The sequence below is a fragment of the Pongo abelii genome, chromosome 1 (genome assembly GCF_028885655.2).
Source record: "Pongo abelii isolate AG06213 chromosome 1, NHGRI_mPonAbe1-v2.0_pri, whole genome shotgun sequence".
Lineage (NCBI taxonomy): Eukaryota > Metazoa > Chordata > Mammalia > Primates > Hominidae > Pongo > Pongo abelii.
Window position 1 is genome coordinate 231,118,720 of NC_071985.2, and position 22,889 is coordinate 231,141,608.

At 59.4% G+C, this 22,889-nt stretch overlaps 1 protein-coding gene across 5 annotated transcripts in view; it reads right to left on the bottom strand.

The window, feature by feature from the left end:
• The window catches only part of PRDM16 (PR/SET domain 16), a 363,983-nt gene that overhangs the window by 310,151 nt on the left and 30,943 nt on the right, over positions 1-22,889 (bottom strand). The window lies entirely within an intron of this gene.

Genomic DNA, 22,889 nt, shown 5'->3' on the forward strand with positions numbered 1-22,889 from the left:
ATGACAGAGCAGCAACCGGACAGAGGAGGGATCTGCAGAGAGTGTCGAGGGCCCAGCATCTCGAGGGTCGACTAGAAATTGTTAGAAGGGGCACTCGGTTTTTCCCAGCACTGCACCGGAGGCCGGGAGGAGTGTGCAGGTAGAAGCTTCCAGCAGGCAGTCCTGCGCCACACAGCCCGGCTGTCTGGGTCCAGGCCATGGCTGGACGTGTCCGCCTGACCTCCACAGACACCGTGCGCAGGAAAGGGGCTCGCGGCAAGGCTGGCTCCCCTAATCAGATCCATACTCCGCAGGGTGCGCATTTCATAGAAAAGATCTGGCGATACCAACCGCCCGCGCCTGCCACTCTGGTCCAACTGAAAGGCCTTTGTTCGGGGAGATTAGAGTGGGATTTGCTTTCATTTTTCAAGATGTTTCACTCACTACATCACCCAGGGTACTGACGGGGCTGCAGCCCTTCTTCCTCCACTTCCCACCCGGGCCACACATTCCGGGGTCCCCAGCCGCCTGGGGAGGGGGTGCTGGCAGGAGGGAGGCCTGGCCGGCCCTGAAGAGAAGGGCCTGCAGCCGGCAGCCGAGGTGGAGGGCCGCTGTCCCCCAAGGCTGCCGGCGGCACTTGGCCCTGCCCCGGATCCCCTAATCAGCTGGCTCCCTGTCCTTCCCTTCCTCGGCACAGCCTCACATCTGTTTCTCGGCATTCGGAAGCCCATTCATTTTTCACCACCGCCCTTTGCCCCGCACTTCCAGGCTGGGCCTAGGCCGGGAGACACTTGCAGCCTTGCAGGAGGTAGGCGACGTGCAGAGTCTCCACAGAAACGGTTTGCTCCAGCTGGGGCCTCTGGGCTACCTGGGGCTTGTTCTCACTGTGTTTTGTTTTAATCAGGAGCTGATCTTTTCTGAGCCCGGTCCTGAAAACAGCTCCAGGTTGCTTTCCTCCAGGACAGGCTTTTAAAAGCTGTTTTTAAAAACAAATAATGTCATTCTCCCGTTTGTGCCCTGCCCCCAAACCAGTGCCATTTTCAGGGGCAGATGCTAGGACCGGAGGCACCCCGGCCCCGGGCCCTGCTGGGAGGGTGGGCTCCTGGGGCAGGCTCCGTCCTGCCCAGGCCAGCTGATCTCACGCAGCTCAGGGGCCAGGCCTGTTCCTGTGGCCTGCGGGCTCTGTGACAGGCAAGCTGTCCTCTGGCCCCAGCCTCCGCTGCCTCCTCAGCCCTGCCTCCAAGCCGGGCACTAACTAAAGCGTTTTCCTGCATGACGGAAAGAAAGGAGAAACCACACGCTTACCTTGTCCCAACACAAGATTCTAACACGCTCACAAGTCGATCATACCCTGTTTCCAATCCAAACCCAAACATGTGAAGGTCCCTCAGACATTCAAACACAGCTCCTGGGGGTGAGGAGCCCCCGGAATGGCAGATCCTGGAGAGAACAAGTCTCTGCAAATCCCTGCAGAAGTGGAAAGGGGCTTCTAATGGTTCTTTCTGGGGCCGGCAGCCTCCTTGCACTCTTGGCCAGGGCTCAGCCCTGCCATCCGGGTCCCCAGACTCCACCTGGCTGGGGTCACTCCCATGAGGCCCACCGCTTCCAGACCCTCTCCTCACCGACTATCCACCCTGCCTGTCACCGTGAAAGGTGTCAGAAGCTCCAGCGCTCAGACGCAAGGGCAGGCGTCCTCCCGCTCCCAGGCGGCTGCCGGGGACAGGGGCAGGGACAGAGGGGTGGGGGTCTCCCGAGTTCCTTTCTGGCTGCCTGGGTTTCTCTTTCTCCAGCTTTGCGGGGATGGTGGCAGACACTTTGGGGTCACTAAAAAGAAATGACCTGGTGCACACTTGAAGTGGTCTTTTTGTGTGTGATGACCCCCAGGTTCAGGAGCAAAGCCCCTCCCCTCCTCCCAGCCACTCTGCAGCTCCTGTTTGTCACCGGGCCTTGGGCCAAACCCCAAAACTCCCTTCTGCAGTGACGACCTCAAACAGACTGAAACGCACCAGACACGTCCCTGGAATCTTCCAGTGCCCCGGGAGGGGAGGCTGCCACACAGGGGGGCAGGGAGGACACGCGATCTTTGTGGAACAATGTGATACGGGCCAGTGTGGAGACTTCCCACGGATTTAATCCATCGCCTTAATTACTTGGATTTCAAGCTTCGAACTGATAACTCCGCCGACAGCGAGGGCTGGCCCTGCCATCCCCCACGGAAGCTCAGGGGCCACCTGTGGGATAAGGGCTGGTGGTGGGCAGACTGACCACTTCCACCTGCCCCTGAGCAAGGAGGCACCAGCACCCCAGCCTCTCACTGGGCTTCTTCAGCCCTGAGGGAGGGACCTGCAGCCTCAGCTGCCAGGCGGGGCTCCCAAGCTAGGGCAGGCAGGCAGGGCTGCAGCCTGGGTGCCACTTCCTCTTTCCCCCTCCAAGAAACAGCCTCCAGGCAGGGAAGGGGCTGTGGGGCCGCAGGGATCCCTGGGGCTGCCCCTCTGCAGGCTTCCCTCTCCCCCGCACACTGCAGATGGGCCGTGTCAGCTGCTGAGCAAGGGACAATCCGGCGTGACAGGGGCAGGCCTTTCTCAGCGTCTGCAGCAATTCCAAACACTTAACTCCGCAGCTCACGTGAAGAAAAAGGATCAGTCATAAAAATCTCTTTGTACAAAACACGGCACCCCCAGCCACTCTCCCACGTTCCGGGGCCTTGGCCCTTGGTTTTCTATCTGCCTCATCGGGCCATGGCCAGGCTTCTAGAACCCTCTCCCCAGCCAGATCACAATCAGCAGCCTGATTCAGAGAGAAAACACACAACATCACCCCCTGCCCTGGATGCCAGGCACGGGACAGCACCCAAGTCCCCATCCCAGGGGGTGAGGCTTTGGAGTGACCCAAGGCCACACTAGAAAACTCAGCCCCCATGTGCCCCAACCTGGCCCAGGCGGCTGTGGAGGCCAGGGCTGGATGGGGAGTCCTCCTCCCCGCATCCTCTCAAGGAAATGACTTTCCACGCCAGTGTCTGGAGAAAGGTAATTAACCAGACCCCAGAGGGCCAAGCCTGCAGTGGGTCACCCGCCTGGCCACACAAAGAATGTCCACGGCACCGGCCGAGGCACCGGCCCTCCACCAGCGCCTGGAAAGGAAGCCCCACTGTGGCCGCCGGGGCGGGCTGCTCCTGAAAGCAAATGGCCAGGCTCTACCAGGCAGGGGCTGTCCAGCCCTGGGTCGATAGCTGTGCAGGTGGAAGTCACTAGGCCAGCCAGTCCCGCCAAAAAGGCCCTTGGCCTGAAGGAAGGCACAGGGTACACAGATGGCCATACCATCTCCCACCTCCCGGGCCACCCCCAGCTCTGCAGGGAGGCCCCTCCCTGCCTGCTTTGGGGTCAAGCAACCCTGTGGGCCAGGGTCTCGCTCCTCAGCCAGGGTGTTTTCTTGGCAAAATGCCTTAGAAGGTCGGGCAGGGGGCTCTCCCAGGCCTTTCTTTGGTGGGAGTCTTCAGTCCCACTTGGGCACACAGGTGCCTCGGGCCCTGTGTCCATACGCCTGCAAGTGCACACACAAAGCATGCACGTGCACACACACTTACACACAAAGGTGTACACGCACGCCCTAGCATGCCAGCAGCCGGGGTCTCCCTGGACTCCCTCCATGTGGCCGCCAGGCTGAGATCAAGTCCGCTCTGGGGGTCCCTGACAACCCCCGACTGCCAGTCCTGGAGACACGGTCACATGCCACAGAGCACCTGAGCATGTGGTGAAAGCTACACAGACTCCCTGGTTCTTTCCCGGCTTTGCCTCCCCCTCTCCTGGTGGTGTTTTGTTCGTCTCCACGGAGACCTGGGCCATGAGCTGGCGGCGGATGCCATCATGCTGGGGAAGGCCCCTGCCCACACTACCCCAAATCCAACCACTCCTAGTTCCCAAAGCTGCCCCCGTGCCAGCTCAGGCCCTGGGTAGGGAGTGTCCAGGCACACCCAGGAGCCCCTCTCCATGGCTGTCACGCTTCCGAGGGGCCAGGTGGGGGTGCAGGAGTGTGAATTGCCGTCCAGGCCACCAGGGCTCCATGCTGTTTCCTTCTGGATGGTTCCATTTTCTGCACTCTGAGCAGGTCTGGATCAGCCTCCTGGGGATAGCTCTGTGCGTGTGTGTGTGCGTGCGTGTGTGTGTGCGTGCGTGTGTGCGTGCGTGCGTGTGTGCATGTGTGTGTGCACGTGTGCTAGTGTGTGCACGCGTGTGTGCGTGTGTGTACGTGTGTGCATGTGTACATGCTTGCATGCACACACAATCTTTCCAAACACACAGTATGAGCACGCACACACACGCATGTACACATGCACACACACCCGCGTGTGCGCACACACGCCCGCACACACACACGCGCACACACATGCATGTACACATGCACACACACCCACGCACACGCACACGCACACATGCATGTACACATGCACACACATGCACACACATGCATGTACACACACACACACCCACGCACACGCACACATACATGTACACACGCACACACACACCCACGCACATGCACACCCACGGACACACACATGCATGTACACACGCACACACACCCTCACACACACACACACATGCATGTACACACACACATGCATGTACACATGCACACACACACCCACGCACACAGACACATGCATGTACACACACACACCCACGCGCACACACACACACGTACACAGACACACAGCATGAGCATGCACACACACACAACTTTCATGGATTTCCGGCACCAGGAAGCCCTGCCTCTTGGAGCTGGTGAATCTGTGGCACCACCTGGAGCCTTTGTCCTGCATTCCAAGTGGAAACATGAATGTGCGGAGGCCTCTCCCCAAGACCAGCAAGCCCTGGGGTATGTGGTCCCATGGAGAGCCAGCACCTGATCGCTGGAGCACAAGGACAAGGCAGGCCCGGGCCTGTGGCTCAGCCCAGCGGTCAGCAGGAGGCCAGATGGGACCTAGGCCCGGACTAGGCTGGGTTGCCAGGCCCCCTCCAGAGGTAGGGCCTGGTTCTGCTCCTCACCCTGGAGATGGGCCCTGGGGAGGCAGAGTCCTTTTCTGCTCTGGACAACTTGGCAAATCAAGCAGAAGGAAGCTGGGGGTGGGGAGAGCACAGGCGAGGCCTGCGTGGGAGCCAGAGGTGAAGTGGCATGGCGACGCCCCCAGGCTCCAGACCACTCCCCAGACATGCACCTCACAGGCTCTCTGGGGCAGGAAGGGTGTTCCTTCCCCCTGCGTCCTCACCCGCCAGCTCCCAGCCACCCCTGCAGAGACCCTCCGAACCCCTGGTTTCAATTGGCCCCGTCCCTGCACGGTCTAATCCAATTTCCGACTCCTGAGGAAGGCCAGGGCCATGACCACCAGGATGCTGGGGCCAGCACTCCCGGTCCCCACTTGCCATATTTGTATTTAAAATGCCTGTAAGCCTGGGTCAGCCTGGGGCCGCTCTCATAGAGGCCAGTGCGAGACAAGAAACCAGAGATGAATGATCCCAGGCTGATGGGAGCTGAAACAGCCGGAGCAGAAGAGCACACAGGAGGGGTCTCCTCCCACCGAGGAAGCAGCCCCCGATAGGAGCCCCTCGCTCTAGCCCTTCCCGTGGGTCCTGAGGGCAGCTGTGCCCACCTGTCACCCCACTTCCAGGGCCAGAATTCAAACTCACTTTCTATACTTCCAGGACGGATATGGACCAGAAGTCCTGATCCACGCCAGGTGTGAGTGCCGTGGAGGGAGGGAGGTCGGGCTCGGGCTGTGACCAGGCTGTGCTGCAAGGAGTGCCCAGTCACGGGGGTTTGTGGAGGGCCTGACTGGAGGCGGGTGGGGGCACACGGAGCTCCAAGCCCTCCACCAAGTCACCAGCGGGGCCAGAGCCATGGAGCAGCTAGGCCTGCTGGGGTGAGGGCTTCAGGGCTGCAACAGCAAGGGTGTGGCGAGAAGCGGCCTCTGACCTCTGAGGTCAGCCTGACCATCATCTGGCCAGAGCTCGGGCACAGACCTGCAGTGACAGGCCACACCGTGTCTGCCATCAGAGCCGGAGCTGTGGTCCCCTGGGGCAGCCTCTGTCCTGGGCAGGGAGAGAGGAAGGGCTGAACAGACCAGGCACTGCCCCAGCCAGGGAAAGACAAGCAGGCGCGTCCCCGAGTGACAGAGCCCAGACCAGGACCTGCGGCTTGGGAATGGGGTCTGGGCATCCAGGCTGGGCTGCCATCTTGAGGGCAAAATTCCCACAGGAAGGGACCAGGGAGGTGCAGGTGCGGTGCCAGGTCTCCTTCAGCCCACCCGTGAACCTGCGTCTCCCCCGTCATTGGCCCTGGCTCTCGGTTCTCACACTGTGGGTACTAAGCACGCACCGTGGAGTGAGCACACCGGCGCAGGGCAGCCAGGGAGCTCTGCCTGCTGTCCCCCCCCGAGAGGGACGCACTGCAGAGACACGGGTGCCATGGGGACTGGAACCATCCCTCCCTGCCACCTGTTCTCCCTGGTAAGGAACAATTCAACGGCCATCAGTGCTGCCCTTGAGATGACCACCCGTGCTAGGCCTGGCCTTGACCTCCCTGAACCCCAAGGACTCATCCTGACACCTGCCATGTGAGGGGCTCCTGCTGGCCACACCTGCCTGCATTTAGCACCTGCCATCCAGCCCCGCCCCCTGGGGAGTGGCAGACGCTGGGAGGGGCTGCCTCGGAGTCCTCCCGGGGGGCTGGGACATGGACAGCCTAGATAGCAGCCCCCAGGTGCTGGACACAGGGTGGGAGGCTGCAGTGCTGGCCTCCTGACACCCGAGACTTCGCAGCACGGGCCCCTGGGGTGGCCAGAGAAGAGAAGAAGTGGGCAGAGCCAGGTGGAGCAGAAACAGCTTTTGGGAAGACAGCGCCTGGCATTGGGCACCAGCGGCCCGAGGGCGCCCCGAGGATGCCAACCTGCAGCCATAGGAGATGCCGTGTGAAAGGCAGGACTGCAGGCCAAGGGCTGGACACCCAGGCCAGCGGCAGCCCTCGGTCAGCCCAGCCTTTGTCCCCATCACTCAGGGGATGCCAAGACCCTCGGCGGCCCCCACCCCCTCTCGGCTTCACTCAGGCTTATGGCGGAGGCCGGCGCCGGGGCAGTGTGCACAGACTATGGCGGGATCTCGCCTTTGTCCACATAAACGCCACTCGCTAGGCCTGGCGCTCCCCTGCCTGATGGAATATTGATCCTCAGAGTGCAAAGTCCGCGTGCCATTAGTCCAATCTCTCTCAAGCTGACACAATCCCATCATTTGTCATCTTCCCGTCCCGCTGGGTTTGCTCAGGAGCTGGCGTATTTGCTCTCTCTGCCACTTTCCAGGCCCCCTGCACTCCCTTTCTGACGGGCGCTGATGGGGCCACCACATTCTCACAGCCCCTCTGCCCCCACTGGTGGGACGGCTGGGGCTGGCTGGGGTCTGAAGCCTTCACATGAGGGTCTCGTGAACTCCAATGTGTGGGGGACCCAGGAGGGGCGGGTCACAGGGTGATGGGTGCCATCCCATAGCGAGTGCCCCCCCCAACCACTCACCGAGGAATGTGATGATGTGGGAGGAGCGGGGCAGGGCACAGAAGGCTGTAGCACTCAGGCTCAGAGGCTGGCCAGGCCCACACTGTGGCTGAAAACCAAATGTGTCACCCTGTGCACCAGACTCCAGAGGCTACACCCAGATGTCACCAGCCAGGGGTGGGGTGGGCCCAGGGGCGAGGTCAGAGGAGCAGGAGGCCTTGGCCAAGTGTGCAGGGAGGCGCCTCTCCTCACCCTGAGGGCTGAGTGTGAATCCTGCATCCCAGCCAGGGCCTCTTCCTCCCCTCCCCACAACATCTGGGACTCTAGAGATCACTTGCAGGGCTGGCCTGGGATGGTTTGGGGAGGGCTGGGAGTGGTGGCTGTTTGGTGAAGCGCAGGAGCTCCCCGTCAGGGGCCTGCACCCCACTGTCTAGCCGGCTGCAGGAGGGTGGCTTGCCTCTGTGTGTGTGTACGCCCAGGTGCATGTGTGTGTGTGTTTGTGTGTGCACGTTTGTGTGTGCTTGCACATATGTGTGTGTGTTCATGTGTGCATGTGTGTATGCATGTGTGTGCGTGTATGTGCATGTTTGTCCATGTGTGCATGTGTCTGGTGTTTGCATGTGTGTATATGTGTGTGTTGGTGTGTGCGTGTGTTCGTGTGTGTGCATGTGTTCATGTGTGTGCATGGGTGCGTGTGTTCGTGTGTGCATGTGTGTGTGTGTGCGTGCATGTGTTTACACCTGCATGTGTGCATGTGCGCAGGGGTACATGCTGCTGTCTTAATGCAACATTGCGCTATCACAAAGGAACATCTAAATGCAAATCTACACTTCAAAACTTGGCAACTTTGTCCCTGAAACTCCTCCGCACATGACTAGTGGGTTTAAAAACAAAACCAAAGAAAACAGAGGAACCACTCCAGTGTTTGTCCTTCACATCCCGAGTGGGAGAGAAAAAAAGAAAAAAGTTCTTCCTCAAAATGAAACAGAAAAATTCTCAAGGGAAACCATCTAACTCCTTCGATTCCAGAGCTTCTGAGCCCAGAGCCGGCCTGAGGGAGGCAGACGCAGGGGCACCTTCGAGGGAGGGAGTCTGGGCCTCCCTGCCAGGATGCAGCCTCTGCCTCTGGCCCAGGACCCCCAGCTGGGGGTTCTGCCCCGGGGCACGTGGCCATGTCTGGGCACACGTTTAGTGGTCAGCTCTGAGGGGGAGCCACCTGCGTCTGATGGGTGGGGGCCGGGAATGCTGCTCAGTGCCCTGCAGCGCCCAGGACGACCAGCAAGACAAGAGATTATTCGGAGCAAAGTGTCAGCGATGCCAACGCCAGCCATGGACGCAGGCCCCTCCCCGCTGGCTCAGGCTTTGGCCTTGGTCATGATGAGTCTGTCTCGTCCCCTCCCCTCCCTCCCTCCCTCCTTCCTCCGAGCCTTCCTCTCTAGGCATCTTTGCTAAGCACCTAGTAAGCGTGGGTCCTGGGCATTCCCACGCCCTCCCCTGCCCAGCTGAGGACTGAGACACACTCGGGCTGGGATGTGCGGTGAAGGAGCCACTGTGTTCCAGGCTCACAATCCCCTAGCCGTCCTATCTCCTCCGGGCCCCTGTCCTGCTTCCCCTCCCACTCTCCTGCACCTGATGTTCCCTCCAGTGGCCCACAGCCAGGCCACCGCAGACGGGCTCACCAGAGCTTGGGGGAGAACATTGCAGTGTGCACAGCACGGGTGTCCAGCCCCCTCTGTGGAGTCTCTGTGGCCCAGTAATATCTCAGATCTGCTGGAGCTACACAGGCCACAGCCCCCACCACAAGAGGCCCCCCAGTATCACAGAGGCTGGCTGTTCCCTGGGTCTGCTTCCAGCCGGGGCTCTGGGTGCCCCACGGCAGGCCCTGCACCAGTCCAGGAAGACTTGCATGGCATAGTCCTTGTAACTGCCAGCTGAGCCCTTTGCACATGTGACCTCAGTGAGTCCCCACAGGCTCTCCCCGCAAGAAGGATGGCCTGGGACCCTGTTCCACAGGAGGACGATGGGGCTGGAGCCCAGGCGGGCCCTCGGGGCTGCCCACCCCTTTGCCTCCCTGTGCGACTCCAATTAGGGGAGTGCAGACCTCAGACGGATTTGCCAACGCAAGGGTGACTATGCCTTTAGCTGGCAGAAACCCTCACCGGGGAGCAGCTGCCCAGCTGCAGGGGGTGGTCCACGCAAGTGGGAAGGCCCTGTCTGCAGGAATGCGGCCCGGCCAGGGCACCGGCAATGGAGGACAGGCTCCACAGACGCTCCCTCCACCAGCAGCGTGGGTTGGAGCTGTAGGCTGCTGGAGTCAGCGCAGCAAACGTCAATCCCCAGGAGAAGGCCAGTGAGCGGGGCCCTGTGGCGAAGCCTGCCCGGGAACACGGAGCCTTTGCGTGCAAACTGCCTCCCGCACCCCAGGCTGTGCAAGCGTGGGGCTCCTCTTACTTGAAAAAAGAACGTTTACAGACCGAGATAATGCTTATGACTAGAGAGACGCGAAAAGAGAGGCTGAGAGGCCGGTTCCCGGGGCCCACGATGGACGCTCAGCCCTGAATTTTCAACATTTCGTATGAGTGGGAATTTGGGGACAAAGCCGTGCTCCCTTCTGTTTCCTCTGCCTTTTGTCACCATGGGTGAAACGCCGAGGCTCCTCCGAGGTCCGTTTAATCCTTTTAAGTGATGCCCTGAAACCAACTTTTCCTTCGCTAAGACGTTTTTGGTATTCTCTTCTGAATTCACCCCCAAAAATAAGAGGGGGAAAGGAACTTCTCAAGTTAGTGAGCACGGATGGGGCAGGAGTTTTATTAAAGTCTTTTCTGTTTACTTCCCACCTAGATAAGATCTTAATCACAGCCCCCCAATTATCCGCGCTGACATTTATCAAGGCCGGTCCTCCCTCGCCGCCGCGCCGGCCCATCAGCCTTTCTTCCTGCCCTCCGTCTCAATGGAAGTTAATTTCGAGTACATGATTTATCTTGCTGGGGAGCAGCGCAGAGGCGGCCCACCTTTTCAAAGGGCGGGCTGGGGAGTGAATTATCGCGGCGCTGTCCAGTGATTGGGTTCTGCGGGGAAGGAGAATAGGCAGCCGTGTGTCGCCTGATGTGGCGCTGGGCCTTTTCAGCCGCGAAGAAAAAAAGATTAGGCCTCTGACAGCGGGGCTGACAGGCGAGCCCAAGGCAGCAGACAAAAGGCCGGTACCTGAAAGCCGGCCTGCGCCCCTGCCCCAGGGGGCGTGCGCCCCTGCCCTGCGCCTCCTTTCCGTGCGCTGGGCTCCCCTCACCTTGCTCGGCGCCGTCCTCCCTCTTCCCCTTCCTCCTCCTTCTCTTCCTTATCCCACCTCTTTCCCTCCGTTCTCCCCTTCCCCTCCTTCTCTGGTCTTCCCTCTTTGAGGCCTCCTTGCCTGTCCTCCTCTCCCCTTCTCCCCCCCCTCCTCCCCACAGGAGTCCGTGTGGCACTGGGTACACACAGGTGTCTGGCCTGGCTTTCCACCCCTTCACAAGAATCCTGGCTCCATGTGTGGACTTCCCCCCAGCACCGCCTTCAGGAGGGAGACTCTTGTCCATCCTGCCTCCCCCACTGCCCAGTGCAGGATCACACAGAGGCCGGTGCTGCCCGCACCCCACTAAGGCAAGCCTCTTTCCCTTCTCTCCGCGTCTCCCAGGGGCCTTGGCCCAGGCAGGCTGTGACGTGGGCACAGGGGCCCAGCAGTGGCCAGCAGGGCCCAGGGCCAGGTGTGGACAGGGTCCTAGGGGCCTGCCCTGGGAATCCCTGGGCCCCTGCACATGAGTCAGTGTGGAGCCTCCCACCTCCAGGTTCCTCATCTCACACTCGGCAGGCTTGGGGCCCAGGGATTCCTCAATACATCTGTGCCACATCCTCACCAGCCCACCAAGCTAGGCTGGCAATGGCTCCCCTGCCATCTTGCCCAGAACCGGGCAATCTCTGGCCTCCTTCAATTTAGACCCATCCCCCACCCCACCCCGGGGCATCGGGCGGCAAGGACTCGGCAACTGTTCTTATCCCAAGAGCTGCGCCTCATCTGGGCCCCAAGCATGTGCCCCTCACATGCGGCCTCCATCCCTCCCACACTCCTGTTAAAGAGAGGCTGAACCAGAACATTCTCTCCAGGACCACAGGAAGCCCACAACTCAGAGATGCCACGTGAGGACAAGGAAAGTTCACACCAAGCTGATCTTGACATCCTAACAGAAATACATTCTCTCTTTAGCTAATGATTTGCATGAATATTTGAGAAAACACCCACATTAGGTCCAACTGTAATCACTAAAATACATTCCCCAAGACATTGGGGAGCCACCGGCAATGTGTCCCCACATCCAGGACATGGGGGAACCACGGGCACTGTGTCCCCACACCCAGGACATGGGGGAGCCACAGACACTGTGTCCCCATACCCAGAACATGGGGGAGCCCCCGAGGACTGTGTCCCCACACCCAGGACATAGGGGAGCCCCCAAGTACTGTGTCCCCACACCCAGGACATGGAGGAGCTGCTGTCTGTGTCTGGGTCTACAAAGAGGTCATGCCAGCTGAGCCCATCTCCAACACAAATGAGCTTCCCCTGAAAAACACACCGACCACTCATCCAATCTCTCCATGGGCCACTCAGGTGATATTTGGGGGGAAATTTGGCTTTGAGACCCCGCAGTAACTCCCATACTCGTTTGCTTTCACGTCCTTTGCACAAGCACACAGACGGGATGGAAATTCCCCTGCCACACTCCCCGGGATGGACTTGATGCTTTCCTGGAGGAGTTCGGATTCTTGCCCAGATGAAAAGCCCTAAGGGCTGCTCAATTAGTCCTCGGCGGAAGCTCCAGTCTAATGGTCTGTGATGCTTCACTAGGGCCTCCCGGGAGCGGTTAGTATTAGACAGTTATTAAAGGGCAGTTGACTCCTGAGATCTGTGGGGAGGAATCACTTTAGCGTCTGTTTAGGGAGCTAGTCTGAACATCTGCAGGAGGAGAGACAGCCGCAGCCTGCATCCTGGGGGCTCCGCAGATGAGGATGCAGCTGCCTCCCCAGGATGGTGCCGCCCCTTGGTGAATGGTAAAGTAATCATAACGATAATAATACTGAATACAAGCTAGAATCCACGGCATTTGGTCCAGTCGAAGGAGCTGGTGGCAGCCCGCCCACCTGCAAAATGTGGACCAGATCAGCACACTTAGCCCCAAGGTGACAAAAACCTGTGACACAGAAAGAAGGTAAAACACCCCAGCCTTTTTAGGGTGCTGCATGGGACACACCTGTTTTTCAAAATAGGTGATTTTGTTTGACGTTATTATTATTATTATTATTTTGAGATGGAGTCTTGCTCTGTCACCCAGGCTGGAGTGCAGTGGTGCAATCTTGGCTCACTGCAACCTGCACCTCCCAGGTTCAAGCAGTTCTTATACCTCAGCCTCCTGAGTAGCTAGGATGATAGGTGTCCACCACTACGCCCAGCTAATTTTTGTATTTTTGTTTTTGTTTTTTTTTTAGTAGAGACACGGTTTCACCATGTTGGCCTGGCTGTTTCACATTATTTTAAAAATTTGCCAGCACCTTTTGGGACAATCTGTTGGCATCCTGAGCACTAAGGGGGCACTGCCTCTGCAGGTCCTGCTCAAATGGCCCCCTCCTGGCAGGACAGGAAGGGAACAGACATCTGGCACCAGCTCCCATCTCAGGGCCACTCAGCCTTCTTGACAGTGCTTTGACCTGGAGCAGCTGCCCAGAGGCACCATCTCTCTGTGCCTTGGTTTCCTCTACCCCTCCAAAAGCAGAGGTCAGCACCTGGCAGGGTACCTGTCCCTAGCATATGGCGATTACTCCAATAGCTGTGTCAGGCACTGTAGCATTGCCAGGCATAAACCAACTGATGATTGGGAAGAAAGAGATGAGAAACTGAGAGACAGATCCTCACTGGGACAAAACTTTGACTGTCACAGAGGTGATTTTGCAGGTTACTTGGTAACATTTTAAATCCTAGAAGTGAATACTTCCCCTACATAGACCAGGCTGGGATAGAGCTTACCCACCAGCTGCATGAAAGAAAAGTTAGATCCCTACCTCACATCATACATAAAAATTCATTATTGGTGGGTTGAAGGATTTCATGATGGAAAGTAAAACTTCAAAAAAGAATTTGAGGATGATTTGGATTGGGAATAGGGAAGGATTTATTTTTAAAGGAAGCAAAGCACTAAGGACAAAAGGCAAGACTGATGGCCCCTTGCTAGACATGCTCCCCCAGTCCTACGAATGTAAGATTTCACACTCTGTGTGCTATAGCTGCATCTCCCAGGCTGTGGAATTGAGATAATAAGAGCTCCCAACTCAAGGTTTGCCTGGAGAAAGGAATCCGTTTGGCGTGGCCTGGTGTGGAGCTGAACTCCCTGACACCAGCCACTGTGGCAGTGCCAGTGCTGCCTTGCTATTCCCTGACAATTCAGCCCCCCTCCCCGGCAGGGGTTGCACAGCATTTAGCTTAGGACCTCCCAGGAAAGCCCAGCCCCAGGCTAGACACATGGCATGGCCATTGAGGCCCAGAGCTTGGCCAGTAGTGGCCTGAGCAAGGCCTGGGGCAGGGAGACAGTGGGGTCCGGGGCCAGAGCCAGCACAATCAGGAGGCAGCTGGGGTTTGGCTAGTAGAGTTCCCAGGGATCGTGTGTGTCTCTCACAAGGAAAGGTGGTTTCGAGGCACTGGTCCAGTGGGGAGGACAAAAGGGAACAGAAATCCATCCAGGACGCCTTCCATGATGATTGTGACACCTTCACGGGGTTTACCACAAACACCCACCATCAGAGAAATGGGCTGAGACAGAGAAGTTAACCAGCAGCTACTCTGAGATGAGGATGACGGTAAGGAGATCCGCAGGCTCCCTGTCGGGCATTAAATGATATATACTTAAAGGATTGCTCTATTTACATTAGAATTAGTTGTGCAGACTGACACCAAGGAACTGCTGGCTTCCAAATCCCGAGCCCGGTAATCCCTCCCTAAGCCTCACACTCTAAACCACCTGGGCACAAAATCAATGGCTCCCCCAGCCCAGCCAGCACTGTGGAACCACCTGCTCCCAGCTCTTTGCCCAAGCCTGAAAGCCTAGCTGGAGCCACAGCCTTCTGGAATCTACCAGACTGGTCCCCCAAGACCAACAGGGTGGGGACACAGGCAGGGTGAGGTTCAAGGTGAGCAGCTTTGCTCTTGGAGACACTTGACCCTGGGAAATGGCAGCCTTGCTTCCTGGGCCCTCGGCTTCCTTCCCTGAGGCCAGGGCAGCAGCAGACACCAACATTCCTGGGGCACCTACTGGCCCCACCCTGATGAGGTGTGAGCTGCCCTTGCCAGGCTTAAGCCCATGACACCTGGCCCTAGGGCTTGCCCCCTGGCCATGCTGCTATCCTGACCTCTGGTGGGGCAGGGGAGAGAAAGGCTGGCCCCCTCTCCTTCTGGCCGTCTGGGTGGCAGGGCTCTGTTGGCCCCAGGTGCCGTTGTCATGGAGCCACACCTGCCCACTAGAGAACAGGTGCCCACTGTTCAGTGACACGGCCAGCACTATCAACCCTGTGGGCACAGCCCTCTGCCCTTACCTTCCAATGCCAGCGCAGCAGTGGCCAGCACTGCCTCGCTGATGCCACGTGGACCCTCAGGCAGCCCGCCAGGAGCTGCTCCTCCCCACGCTGACCTGGCCAAATGCCTCCACTGGCCCAGGTGCTCGGGACAGAAACCTGGGGGTGCCTTCCCTTTCCCAAACCCCACGTGTAATCCATCGCCAGTTCCTGCCAGCTCTGCCGCCCAGCGCGCCCACACCACACCTCCCCAACCCCCACCTTGTCCAACCTTTGCCCTGTGACCACTCCCCCAGCCCTGGCAGGATCCCCCTCCCTGCCTCTGCTCAGGTACCCGCCGTGTGTGAGCCAGGCAAAACTATCCATCTCACACCAGCCCATGGGCCCCTGAGCTGCTTCTGGCCCTCCAGCCCCCTCGGGCCCCGGTGGGGCCACCACCCAGTCCTCCTCAGAAGCACCAGGCTTTCAACAACCTCAGGCCCAGCGCCCCGGCCCCTCTGCCTAGCGAGCTCCCCTCCCTCCTAGCCTGTGTCTCTCCTTCACCTTCCAGGTTGGACACCCCCATCGCATCCAAAGAACTGCCTGCCAGGTGTTCTCTGCAGACCTGGCCACCTGCTCGCCAGGGCTGCTCCCCCTGGAAGACAGGCTCCCCCAGGGGCTTCACCCCGTATCCCGCCCGCCCTGCCAGGGCTCCATCCACATGCACTAGGTGGGGAGCTGGGCTGGCATCCTTTGAGGCCAAGGGTGAGATGGGCCCTAGCCTGCCCCCTTCTCAGCCCTGAGCCCTGCACCCAGGAAGCTTCAACAGGAAGCTGAGGCTGGAGGACAGGGCAGAGCTTTCGGGACATATCCTGCCCCCACCCAACTAAGGAGCACAGGTGGACCCCGGGGCACACTGAGGATGGCCGTGGCAGAGGGGCTCTGGGCTGCTCCTCCCTGAAGACTCTCCGCGGCCGGCCTGGCCTGGCTGCCCTGGCCTCTCGCCCGTTTCCTGTCCTGTCTGGGGTGCCGCAGGGGGAAGGGGCTGCACACAGCAGTGGCCTCTGCTAGCCCCGTTCTCAGGGCGGGAGGCGAGGCCAGTGGAGCGCTAATTAGCATGCTGCTTGTGGGCCGAGTTAGGAATGTAATTACTGCGGGAGGCAGAGCCTGCCCGAGGAATGCATTTTGAAGGTTACCATAGGAATCTGCGCTGGCCCTATTCATCCCGCAATACTAATCACAGTCATGAGGAAGGGATTGGGGACAGCGCTAGGCTCACATCTGAGGGGATGCCGGGAACAAAGCGCACACTTGCTCCTTAACCCTTTGGGGTCCAGACCGGTGACCGTCCGAGGGTTCCCTTCCCTGCAGCCAGACCAAGGCCTGAGGTGCAAGGCTGCGCTCCGGAAGAGCCTGCTGACCGTCCCCTGGCCCAGAGAGGGCCCTGACCAGACCATGCGCCATGCACAGCACCTTCCACCTCTGGACCCACGGGCTGCTGCAGTGCAGACTGAAGCCTCTGCTCTCGGCCAGGTGCCTGGAGGAAGTGGGGTGTCACAGCTGTGACCAGGACGGGCTGGGCCCTCAAGTTTGGGCCCAGGGAGGCTGGTGGGCAGGACAGTGCTATCTCCAGGTCTAAGCCCGCAGGACACCAAGCGGGCAGTGGAAGCTCCTGCTCCCCAGTGAGGAGCCTGTGGCCATTGTGGGGAGGGCTCACTACTTGGGGGATGGTCCTGCTTCTCCTCCTGCCCAGGCACTCCTGACAGCTCCTTCCAGCACCTTCCACCCGCCCCCACCCCCCACTCCTCTCCAGCACCTTCCAGAGAGGACAGCAGATCCTCCCATGACACCTGCTCCAGAATAGTCCATCCTGCCTCCTCCCATGCACTGGGGGACTCACCCTGCAAAAGCCCTGTCCTTGGAGGCCACCCTACCTCCGGGTGGGTGTTCACCTCTCATGCATGTGTTCTGTGAGCGTTCATGAAGTGGCCACTGGGTACCAGATGCTGCCAGGAGCCGGGAGGAGCAGAAGCATCCCTGCCCTTCAGGGGCCATGTCTATGGGCGGGGTGGCCACGGCCCAGGAATGCACAGCGAGGGCTGGGTGACGTGGGGAGCGGGGGGCTCCAAGGAAGGAAGACTTCACTAAGGGTTTGTAGCCCAGAGGGGCCTGCCAGGGTGACAAAGTGGCTGCAGCTCTGAATGAAGGGGGGCAGAAGGGATCTGGGGAGAGGGCCGCCGGCACGTGCTCTTGGATGTGTAGGTGGGGCCAGCAGCACCAGCTCCCAGGACCTCGGTGGCCACAGCTCTGCCGGTCTCACCTGTTGGGGGCTTGCTTATCTCAGAGCCCCCGTCCCTGGCTGGACTGAGGGCTTCTTGAGGGCTGGCTGGGGCGCCCACCCTTGTGAACACTGGGGCAGACAACTGCTGTGGTCTCCCACCCACTGGAGATGCCAGCTGACCCAGCACCCTGTCCTCTCTAGCACTGTCCCTCCCCGGGCAGCCTCTGCCTGTTCACTGGAGCTTCTAGAACAGCAAGGCCCTGTGCACGGAGACACTTGCCTTCCAGCCCCTCCCAGCTCCCTCCAGCACCTTCCAGCCCCTCCCAGCTCCCTCCAGCACCTTCCAGCCCCACCCCTCCCAGCTCCTTCTAGCACCTTCCAGCAAGGACAGCAAGTCTTGGGCAGCCTCTGCATAGCCCTGACTTCCCTCTGGGAGGCCGCCTCCTGGGTCCCCACAGTGCCGCCTGGGAGCTGGAGTCCTGAAAAGGCTGGAAGCGGGGAGCAAGCACGCAGGCTCCTGAGCCGTGCTGTTCTCATCAGACCTCGGGGGACCCTGTCTCCGTGGGAATCTGCCATTCATCGGTGGCCCAAGATGCTGTGTGTTATCAACACGCCTTTACCCGGCCAAGGAGCAGTGACTTCGGCGCGGAGGAAGGCAATTTGTTTGTGAATTTTGCCCTTTGTTATGGAAAGCTGCTGGGTTTTAAAAAATTGTATAGGTTTGAACCGTTAACTCCCAGGGTAGTCCCACCCTGTGGATGGGGAAGTTTGTGGTTGTGTTTATTTCTTTATTTTTTAAAAAACATACAGAATTGATGTTAAGTAGCCGTATGCAAATTCCCTGGGGCCTGTGGATTTTATTCTCTTGAAATCTTATTGAAAAGGCTCAACCCTACAAAAATGGGAAAAATTGTGCACTCCAGAGCAGCCCTGGTTTCCAGGGACGCCTCTCAGGTTTGAGGCCTCTCTTTAAGCTCATGTGGCTTCTCAGAATGGTGCGTGCATGCCAGTTACAGAACTCTCGTCCCCTCCTGCCCTGCACACCTGCTTAAGGTGATGCCCAGTGGCCTGGGCACCCCCCACAGGTGGTTCTGCAACACCCCTCGGGGGCTGGCGTTTTTGGTGGTATGCTAGGTTATCACTAACAGTCATGCTCAGAGACCCGGAAAAAAGAGCCACTGCCAGTCAACACAGCATTGCGAGGAAGGGCATTGGGTCCCCTCAAATTCACAGGCGAAGCCCTAACCCTAGGAGCTCAGAATGTGTTTGGAGAGAGGGTCTCTAAAGAGAGGACTAAGCTGAAGGGAGGTCATTAGGACGGGCCCTAATCCAATAGGACAGGTGCCCTTAGAAGATGAGGACGCAGATGCAAAGGGATGACCATGTGAAGACACAGGCAGAAGACAGGGCCCAGGAGGGGCCTCAGGAGCAAACAGCATCACGGGGACCCTTTGTTTTGAGAAAACAAACTCCTGCTGTCTAAGCTGCCCAGTCTGTGGTCCGAGGTACTTGGTTACAGCCGCCCCAGCTCACCAGGACAGGCGTGGTGGTCAGAGACGGAGCTGCCCATCTCTCCTGACTTTGCTCCTGCAGTGGCCCCAGGTCCAGTAGTATTAGAGGAGGACCCACTGAACTTATTCACACCCCAGAATGGGAGGAACCTGAGTTCCTGTGAACGCCTCTGTGCACACAGGATCACATTTTCTAGTTTTAGGGAGACGGAGATTTGAAGGAAATGATACATTCAGACTCACATCACCTGGGTTGTTAGGTGGCCCTGAGGTTGGGCTACTCTGACTTCCAAAGCAGCGGGGCTACCTCCCACCTGAGCATCTGCTCTGGAGGAGGGAGGAGAGGAGCCACATATGGGGTTAGGAAGCAGATGGTCCCAGCCCATCCAGAGTCCCTTCCACAGGGGCCCCAGCGGGCAGGCTGTTTTGCTCACTGAGAATCTGGTAACAGGTACAGGTCTCCTTGTTCAGGCAATGGTTTTGGTCCTTCAGCGGAGCAGCTGGAGATAACTGCAAAGCCAGAAAGGGCCACAAAAGCATATTAAAGCCTGTCTCCAAGGGCAAACTCCATGCACCATGCAGAAAACCCCATGAGCAGTTCCCCAAATGCCCAGAGATGGAAATGCAGGACACTTCAGATCCAACCGTCCAGTCTAGGCCGGGATGCCAGAGGGGTCCCACCTGCGGCTCAGGGCTGGGGATGCGGTTTTGAGGATTCATAGCTGAAGCTCTCAGCTAAGATCCCACCAGTGGGTCCCAGCCCACGAGGACCCGAGAGGTGGCTTCCCATGACAGCTTTTATTCCAGGACTCCATCCTGGAAGACTGCTGTAGGAGTCTGGCCTGAGCCAAGAGGCCCCAGAGAAACCAGAGGGGACAGCTAGGAGGTAGCCGGGTGCTGGCAGGTCCTGCCTCCCCTGAGTCCCCTCCCAGCCCCGCTGGGGAGGCCTGGGTGGTAGTGCCACCTCTACCTGGCTCCTTGTGTGGTCTGGACTCGCTGCCCATTGGTGATGCCACCTCTACCTAGCTCCCTGTGTGGCCTGGACTTGCTGCCCACCCTCTCTGAGCTCTGGGTTCTCCACTGTGAAATGGGGCTCCTGGGAGCATTGAACGAGGCTGTTCAGCCTGAGGCTTAGCTGTGGCCAGGGCATCTTCCCCAACTCTGCCTTCCTTGGTTTTGTAAATCAGGACCCCACACAAGGTTGGGGTTAGAAAGGAGTCCTGTTGCTGAGAATGTTGAAAAACCACCCGTGTGAACTCTCCTTCCTTGGAGGGGCTGTGCTTTTCGGAGGGCCCGCAGCCAGCAAAGACTGTGCCCCAGCCTGGGACTCTAGCACTAGATCCAGCTGGACTGGGGGTCTCCGCGTGGGGGAGACGAGAACGGGTGGTTTTCCCAGTCTTGCTCTAACACGGATGTCGTCACCATACATAGAAAGTTCCAGATCACTCCTGCTAGGCTGGGCCGGCATTCCTTCTCAGCCTCAAGCTGCCCTGAGGACATGTGCCATTTTTCCCCACCCCTGGCTGGTCCTCTGACCTTGCCAAGTCCTGTTCCCTCACTTGTGGCTTCCGGCTCTGCCTGGCCCGGAGCAGAGACCCCCACGCGTGCCCTGGCTCCTCCATGCACAGCGTCAAGGAAGCAGACAGACAGAGCTCAGGCCAAGCCTGCCCTCCTGTGCCAGGATTCTGTGACCTCTCCAGGCCCCGTGTCCCCTTCCCCGATGGCCACCGCTCCCCCAGCCTGTCCCGAAGGTGCCGGGACGTCCGCTCATGCTGGTGGTGCGGCTGCCCATTCAGGACAGATAAGCCCCTTTAGAAAACGAGGGGGAATTTAATTCAGTGCCTGAGTGACAGCGCGAAGATTTATCCCCTGGCCAGACAATACGGCCCTGGGGCTTTAATCTCCCCTAGACAATGCACTGCCTCGCGGCCCTCATCTCAGGCTTTTCCCACGATGGCTGGTGATTAGCCGAGGTGCGTTGGATGGGAGCCACTATCTCTCAGGAAGAGTGTTTGCTCGTCCGCCGGGGCCAGGGGGAGGAGGAGCAGGAGGAGAGCTGAGCTCATGGTGGCACAGTCTCTGTTCCCCAGACCGAAGGGGCACAGCCAGGAGGCTTCCCGCAGCATCCTGGTGTGCCAGCCGGGCGAGATAGGGACAATACCTGGGGCCCAGCAGCATCCACTCCCACCGAGGGGATCCCCCAAGAGGGAGCAGCCCCTGCCCTCAGCCGGACACCCACCCTCTCCAATGCCCCCTCCTCCAGGCCCCCCGGGCAGAAAGTCAGCCAGTAGCCACATGACCAAGTGCCACCCATCACCTTGAACAAGCTCCTCCCCGGGGGCTTCGGCACAGCCGTCGTGGGTACTTGTGGCACCTCCCTTTCCAGGCCACATTTATCTCTCACCTTCCACTCTCAGGGCCCCACAGCTGGATCCGGCTGTGCTGAGTCAGCCCAGGCCCTCCTGTCCCACATTCCACCCCACAGGACCCACCAGCCCTATAGGGCATGTGTGGGCATATCTATCTTCCTCACAGGAACCTCACCCGGGGAAAGCTCCTCCCTAGGCAAACGGGTTACATGGGGGACTCCAGGCAGCGGCGTCAGATGCCCCTTGGGAACTGGGGGTGCTTGGGAGGATCATGGGCCGTGCCTGGAGCTCGCTTCTCCAGGCCTGTGGGATGCCTCGGGAGGCCCCAGCAGAGGCCCCGTCCACTGAGGGCAGGGCGTGGAGGTTCTGCAGGGGCTCCATAGAGAGCAGCTCACCTGTCCCACACCCCAGCCATCATGTCCTAAAGACCCATCCGTGTCCCAGGCCACCACCCATGGCCACCACCCAGGCCACCACCCATGGCCAAGACCCATCCGTGTCCCAGGCCACCACCCATGGCTCAGCCTGGGGACTCACTGGAAGAGAGGACCCAGTAGAGGACTTAAAGACAGGAGCTAAAGCAGCCGAAAGTCACTCTGCGTTCTATGAAGACCGAACGGGTCTGTGATGTGGCGTTGCTGCTACAGGCATCCATCTACCTCTTTCCCACAGAGTGGGCACAGGGGCCACGTCACAGAGCAGGCAGGGGGCAAGCCCTACTCTGGTCCCCACCTCTCCAGCTAGGGAGGAAGACCAAAGGCCTCAGGGGAGGGCAGAGCCCTTCCTTCCCACAGATGCCAGGGGACAGCCACCTGTCAGAGACCCACAAGGCAGTGCCGGGCCTCTCCATGCCCCTCAGAGGACAGGGCTTAGAGGAGCAGGCCCCTCTACGGCTCCCTCACCCAGGGCTGCCGAGCCCAGTGGCCTCCATCTCGTAGGTGCCTCCTGGGGGCAGCCCTTGCTTGCCACCGCCCCTGATTCCTGTGCCCATCTTTGTCCATGAGAGCCTTCAGGTTCTCCGTAGCTGCACTGGAAGGAGGTAGAGAAGGAGGGGGCGCCATCTCACCCACTCCCGTGGCCGTTCACTCTTCAGCACCTGCATTTCCTCTCTTATAGAGGGATGCTGGGAGTGTTTTCTCTTAAACGGCCTCTGATGCACATCTTCCAACATATCTGCCATGGCAGCCCGGTGGGTGGCCCCAGCCCGCAGCGGTGAGCCTGCTCCCCAAGTTCCTAATGGGCTCATGCTTGTCTCTGTGATCCGCTGCACTCGGCCTGGATCGGGGAGCACCTCTCTCTGTGATGTGCCTGGAATATTTCTGAGCACCCCGAAACATCCACAGCCCAGCCAGTCCCCAGGAGCCGCCCGCAGGATGCCAGGACGCTTGCCCTCCACCAGCCTTGTTTAATGCTCAGCTAGTCCTTTACCAACGGTGTTGGGGATCCCGTGCTGAGCATTCGGGGCTCTGGGGCCTCCGTGAGGCTGGTTATTGGTGTAGCTGAAGCCGCATAGTGGGCACACGTCTCTCCCAGCCCCTTGGCAGCCCTGCCGGGTGGGCATCACTGTCTGTATGTTACAGGAGCTCTAAGCAGTTTGGGGACTCATTCGGGGTCCCTCAGTGGGAGGTGGCGGAGCCAAGGTTAGAACT